This window comes from Eurytemora carolleeae, unplaced genomic scaffold (assembly GCF_000591075.1).
Source record: "Eurytemora carolleeae unplaced genomic scaffold, Eaff_2.0 scaffold1899, whole genome shotgun sequence".
Lineage (NCBI taxonomy): Eukaryota > Metazoa > Arthropoda > Copepoda > Calanoida > Temoridae > Eurytemora > Eurytemora carolleeae.
In genome coordinates, this window is record NW_019398311.1 from 34,380 (window position 1) to 41,628 (window position 7,249).

Here is a 7,249-nt window from a genome sequence, read left to right on the forward strand (position 1 = left end):
TGTAGTGGACGTTATTTACTATTTTCGTTAAAGTTTTATGTGTAGTGGACGTTATTTACTATTATCGTTAAAGTTTTATGTGTAGTGGACGTTATTTACTATTTTCGTTAACGTTTTATGTGTAGTGGACGTTATTTACTATTTTCGTTAAAGTTTTATGTGTAGTGGACGTTATTTACTATTACACAGGCATAAATCTACTAAATAAACATTTTTTAAAGCAACTAAAAATATCTTAAAGGAGAGATCCGCGTAAACGACACCTCTAATGTGCAGCAATTTTAATTAAAATGTTTATGTATAATAATATAAATATATTCAATAAAGTTTTTCTAATTTTGAAATTTGTATAAATTATTTTAACTTACTAAAGAAATGTTCGTAGGTATTTAGAAAAATTGTGTAGAGTGTAAAAATTTTTTTTTAAATAAGTCAAAAATTTGCTTTAGTACAGAGTACACTTTTACAGTACAGTGCAGTACTGTACAATATAAATTGTTTGTATCACAAGGGAAGGTACGGCCTAACTATTCTCCTAAAGCCTCCCAGTAAGGCTGCAAACATCTAACGGCGGCCGCGGGTTTCAACCAAAACAAATTCAAACAGAAAAGGTCTCTTCTTCATTTACAATAATTGAAACTTGGTTTAAAAGAATTTTCATAACTAAATTTTAGATTTTTTACGGAAACCCATACCCGTGGTTTTTGAAGGGGAGGGGGTTAGGGAGGGAAGTATAGAGTCGATAGCTAGAGGCCGCTCTACACTGCGCATGCGCAACCATCCTCCAGGTTCACGCAGGCGCAGTCAATCAATAATTAACCTTGATCAAATATACGCAAACCTGGTCTACTGATAATAGTAGCACAATACAATACTACAACTTGGCTGTAGTAGGGACACACGACATAGGAATTGCTCACGTATTTTTAAGATATTAACTTTACATGTCTGATTCACAGAGGTGGCGTATTCAGGGGGGGGGCTATGGGGGCTAAGCCCCCCCCCCCCTGGGCCAGTGAAATCTATTGATTTCAGGGGGCTTTCAGGTACAAAGGGTGCTGAGCCCCCTCCCCATGGAAAGAGAAAAAATGTAAGCCCCCCTGAACAAATTCCGAAATACGCCACTGAATTTATATCCATCTTAATTATATCTTTAATAATTCATATATTCCATGTTAGTTTCTTTATAAAACAATGTCAGAAATAAGTACTTTTCCAGCAAGAAAAACCACAATATCTTCTACTTTAAAGATAAAGCTGTTTAATAGGGGTACCGTTGTGAATTGGTCATGTCGCTCTCTAAAGCGAAGAGTAGTGGAAACTACATCAGCAGTCCGGTTTAATAAGCATTATTTAGGTTTTTGGTTAATAATTTGAGAAGATTAACACAACTAAATATTATTTAGTTTTGGTTAATAATTTGAGAAGTTTAACACAACTAAATATTATTTAGTTTTGGTTAATAATTTGAGAAGTTTAACACAACTAAATATTATTTAGTTTTGGTTAATAATTTGAGAAGTTTAACACAACTAAATATTATTTAGTTTTGGTTAATAATTTGAGAAGATTAAGACAACTAAATATTATTTAGTTTTGGTTAATAATTTGAGAAGATAAACTTAACTGAATTAGACCTCATTTATTTTTATTTAATAATTAAACACGTAGTCAGAAATGGTTTTGGTTCATAACGTCTGTCAAAATAAATCTAGATTATTAGGATTATTTTTCGAAATCTAAAAAAGTGAATGTGATCACTGCAGAATGCCGAGTCCATTAGTGCCTGATCCAATCAGGGTTCAGCCATGTGTTTTCTGTCTATTCTGAACCAATAGAAATTGCATGACGGTAACTTATATCTTTCTATCTATCTCATTATCCAATTAGAGACAAATCCTTATATCGGCGCTAAAAAAGTAAATGGAAATATTTACTTCTACTGAAACTATAGTGGTGAGGTTTTTAAATGCAAGTTACTTTGGTAATCCCTAAGTTTTTGCGAATTAATAAGGACAATGCTAACAAAAACTACTTTAGAACAAATAGCAATGAAAGGTGAGAAATGCTGAGAGTCTTGTAAAAATATATTTATCATGCAACAGCCAATATTTAGTATTTAGACAGCTAGGATCTTGTTTTTAACCAGGATAATTTACTGCCTTTCTTTCAGAGCAGGGAAATATTTTTCTTTTATTTTCTTTTATTTTCTTTTTTCCTTTTTTATTTCTAATTATAATTACGTTCCATATGTTAACATGTTTTTAATTATCTAAAAAAACATTTTCAGATTTTAATTTTATTCTGTTTTTGCTCTTTCCTTTTCCAATCTCTTTCTTTATATTATTTCCTTATTGATTTGATTTCGTATCCTCTATCAATTTTTTTATCTATTTATATATTTATTTATTCTGTTTTGTATTCCTAGTATATATTAGTTTTCCCCAGGCTATTAACTAGGAATTGGTTCTGTTGATATTAGATATCTTTTGTGACAAAAACAAACAAACATGCAGTGCTACCCGGAAATACAAACATGCAGTGCTACCCGGAAACAAACATGCAGTGCTACCCGGAAACAAACATGCAGTGCTACCCGGAAATACAAACAAACATGCAGTGCTACCCGGAAAACTGTGAAATATAAAGACTACTGTTAGACTAGAGATTTTTAATTGTCCAATAAACATGAAACACCTCAATTGTGCAAAGAAACCAGATATTTATATTAAAATAAGTTGATTTTCATTTGCTTTCAAACATCAATATACAAAAAATTGCTGTAATGTTGTAGTGTTGAAGGGGGGGGGGTCAATTACCCCCCCCCCCTGTAGTTTTTTTTACATAGCTCAGAAAATATTGGTCTGCGGCTGTTGAAATTTTCTGACTTTTCCTAAATACCCACAACCCTCCCTTAAAGGTCTAAAACTGGGCAAGGTTCACTTAATCCTTCTATTGACGTGCATTCCACTCCTCTATCCATCTATCTAGGTGTATTTGGCAAAATTCTAATATCTGTTTATGTAAAAGCGTGAATATTTCGGTTTACTCACTAATCTGCCCTAAAGTGATATACTTTTTATAATGCCATACAAATTTTATTAGTTTAAAGGAATATATTTTTATTGATTTCCTATTAAAAGCTTTAAATAAATATCAGGGGGTTTCTAATAACAAACTATAAAGGGTTCTGGTAAACATTTCAACATTAACTTATGCCGATGTGCGCATGATTTCGATGAAAATGAGGTGTTCTTATAAAAAAGGGGTAATCGAAAAAATGGATTTTATTAAAAAAAGTGGAATTTCGATAATGATATAAATGGGGCTCGAAGGAAAAAAATCAAGGTTCTCTGACGAAAACTATTGTCGAATTAAAATGAATTATGATTGAAATAAAACAAAATAAAAAGTAAATTTCTCCTGTAAATGAATGAATAAAAGTTTTTCTGGCATGAAATCCAACCTGTTATATTTCTGTCCGATCATTGTCACGAAAAAACACCTGAGCTGGAAACTATTGTTGAGTGGATATCTCAATCTGTTGTTAATCTGCAGATTGATTTAATCTTTATTCGATATCCCGCATGGTAATCTTACCCAGCCAGGGGTTAAATAGAGGTTTTATCACTATGAAATAAAGAAATTAGTCAACAATTCTTTAAAATAAAGGACCCACATTAGATATCGAGATCAAACGATCAACATTATGAGTATAACAGTTCCCAGCTTATAATCATTTTAAAAAATTAATCTTTGTGAAATTAAAAATTATAATCTTTTTTATTTTTAATTAGCTAAATTAATCTTTAATATCTTACTTTCTTTCAAAAGGTGGATTGAAGGGGAGGGGAGGGGTGAGGGAAATGATTGTTTATGACAGAGTGCGGGGGTTGCTGGTATATAAAGTAGTGGGTTAATGTATGATTGATTGATTGAGTACATGAAAGTAGGGTAAACTTTCAAATCATAATTAAAAATATTTATTGGATTATTATGATTTAGAAAAATGGAAATATTAAAGTACTTGTCCATGTATTAGTTTTTAGAATTTTTTACCAGGTTTGCATGGTATATCGGCGAATATCGACGCAAACTTTTTTGAGTCAATGACGCGTCATGAAAACCTGAAAAGATATTGCCTTACGATAAACTAGAGATGTTCACTGAGTCATATTTACAACCCATTTTCACCCTTTAAATGCAGATTTGTGAATTTGCTTATTTGTACTAATTTATAATTTTTATGCATAATATTAGATATTCTAAGCCATTTCTGACGGATTTTGAATGAGATATCAAAATATGACTGAAAATATTCCGATACAAACAAGATGCACTTTGATGTAGAAAGTTGCCGAAATAGTTGGCCGCCAGATGTCTCTGCTCTCGATGCTTTGAATGATTACACGTGGCAGAGACACCTAGAGCGGAAAAAGTCGTTTTAAGTGAATTGTATATAAAACAAATAACAAATATTATGAAATTTTAACTTTATACGAATGCGTTGAAAAATAATCTATGACTTTAGGTTGTAATATCTGAATGATTTGTTTGAAATTAAACTAATTAATTTACGATACAAGTCATATATTGTAACTTTCTGAGTTTGTCTGGACGCTTCGTTCTTCAGTATAAGTCGTTTTTAACCATTTTCTCCTTATAGACGCAATAGATAAGTAGATTAGATACCCCCATTCATTTTTTGCAAACACTCCCTTTAATCAAAACTGAATAAACAGCTTTGAAATCTTCCTATCCAAGGCAACAAATATAAATGCACAATATTCCTACCTATACAGTTTACAGAATCTTTTTAGTATATTTTAACTAGGTTAATAGAGATTAATCCATCAACCTAGCTTTAATCATTTTGATTTTTGAGAGTTCTCTGATTTGAAAAAATACTCGATTTTGTTTACATACCTGAAAAAAAATATTTTATTAGCAAATAGTTTTTTTTTTACAAATTAGCCTTAAAAGATTTCCAAAATTTTGCAGACAACATGATAAAAGATTTGAGAAGGTTATATCTATCTATCTATCTATCTATCTATCTATCTATCTATCTATCTATCTATCTATCTATCTATCTATCTATGAATCTATCTATCTATTTTTATATCTATCTATATATCTATCTATCTATATATTTATCTACCTATATATTTATCTATCTATCTAGCTATCAGACAGTATGTTTTCTAATCATTTATGTATGATACGTCATCCAAAATGTCATATTAACGCCCAATAATCCATCAATCTATTCTTCCTTTCATCCATCAATTCTTATTTATGTCCTTCTACTAAAGAGACTGCACTTAAAACTAAAGTAAATTGCACGTTAGGTTGTAATCTGTAAATAAATCTTGAAGATTCACTCATCTGTATGTATGAATTTATATATATTTATATGTCGGCTATTGCTGGCCAAACGGCTGGACCGAATGGGGAACCCTTGACTACCCACGGGGTAAAATTGGCTAAAATTTGTTTCAAAAATCAATTTTTTTTTCAAAAATCAATTTTTTTTCAAAAATCAATTTTTTTTCAAAATTCGATTTGAAAAAAATTTCACGAGCAGCGCCGGCCACTTCAGTTAATCTTATTTATTTTCAATCAAAACTCAGTTTATGCTACCTATTCTCATGTCAAAATTATTAGAGAAACTACTAGGTCACACAGTTGCTCCTTATAGTTTTTAAGTAACCCTCGATTTATAAGAGATATATGTCCGATTAACAACTTAAAGCTTGGTCTGATTGGCTATGACTTATCTTTAAATTCTTGCTATCATTCAAACACCCCCAAGTTATAATTTTGGTCCTATTGTTTCAGTCGTTTTAATATTTATTATGTGAAGGAAACTCACAAACCTAAACCAAGTACAATAAAAATATATGTTTAAACTATGCTTTTAGGACGCTTCGCGCCCATCTTCTATTTAAGTTCTGAACATGATCTCTTTGTATACATATAAACTCACAAACCTAAACCAAGTACAATGAAAATATATGTTTAAACTATGCTTTTAGGACGCTTCGCGCCCATCTTCTATTTCAGTTCTGAACATGATCTCTTTGTATACATATAAAACAAAAAATTCGCGGATTTAGCAAAACAATATTCGTGGATTTTTTAAATTTTCAAAAATCAAATTTTTTTAGACGGAAATTTTTAAAAATTCGATCATCTATTTATTGGATACAAACAAACACCCAGACAAGCAAAGGATTTATATAGGTGTTTATATATATCTAGATTGAATTCAACAGAGAAAAGGACCAAATATACACGACGTCACAAGTGTCAAATTTAACAAGGAAGAAAATTTGTTCTCACATTAGTTGACATGTTTTCCAAGATTACATAAAAGAGTGTAAAAACAGAGAATGAAGAACACAAATTACACTTATTTCACTGTTAGATAAGCACTTTATTTTACTATTGTTAATAACATTCGTCGGGTAAATAAAACTGTTGACACTTGTGACGCCAGAATACAGCTGTACTGAGAGTGTACAAATTCTACGTTGCCATCTATTGTACTTGACAATCTATTTGAGTTTGGTGTCAGTTTTTGTTGGTGTGTTGGTTTGACCCAACATAACTCATAAACTCCTTGACTGAAATGCCTCAAATTTTAATTGGGGAACTAGTTAGATGGATGGATGGATAGATAGATAGATAGAGAGATATATAGATATGAAGATAGCTAGATAGATAGATAGCTAGATATTGTATTATGAAGAGCTAAGGTTGGTAAATGTAAAGATAGGTTGAATGCAGAACATCATAAAGGCAGGGTATACTATACAACACATATTACTTTATATACTACAATACAGATAGATAGATAGATATATAGATAGATAGATAGATAGATAGAAGGATATATAGATAGATAGATAGATATAAGGATAGATAGATAGATAGATAGATCAATAGATAGATAGATTTAGAGTTAATTATATTAAGACATTTTATGATGCATGGGCATTATCTTAATGCAGCATTTTGTATACTTACAATATATGTACAAAATATATACAATATATACAACTGTTTTGTAAGTTACATAGGTCGGATGATCAGATAGATGTTTCCTTATTTAGCCCAGCAATAGGAACCTCAATAAAAATAAATATGGAACATCCCGGGTAGAATCTTAGAGTCTGAAACCTAGTCTTAGACGCCGGGCCGACCTCCTCAGACCCTCTGTTTTTGGAAAAAAATATCAAATTTC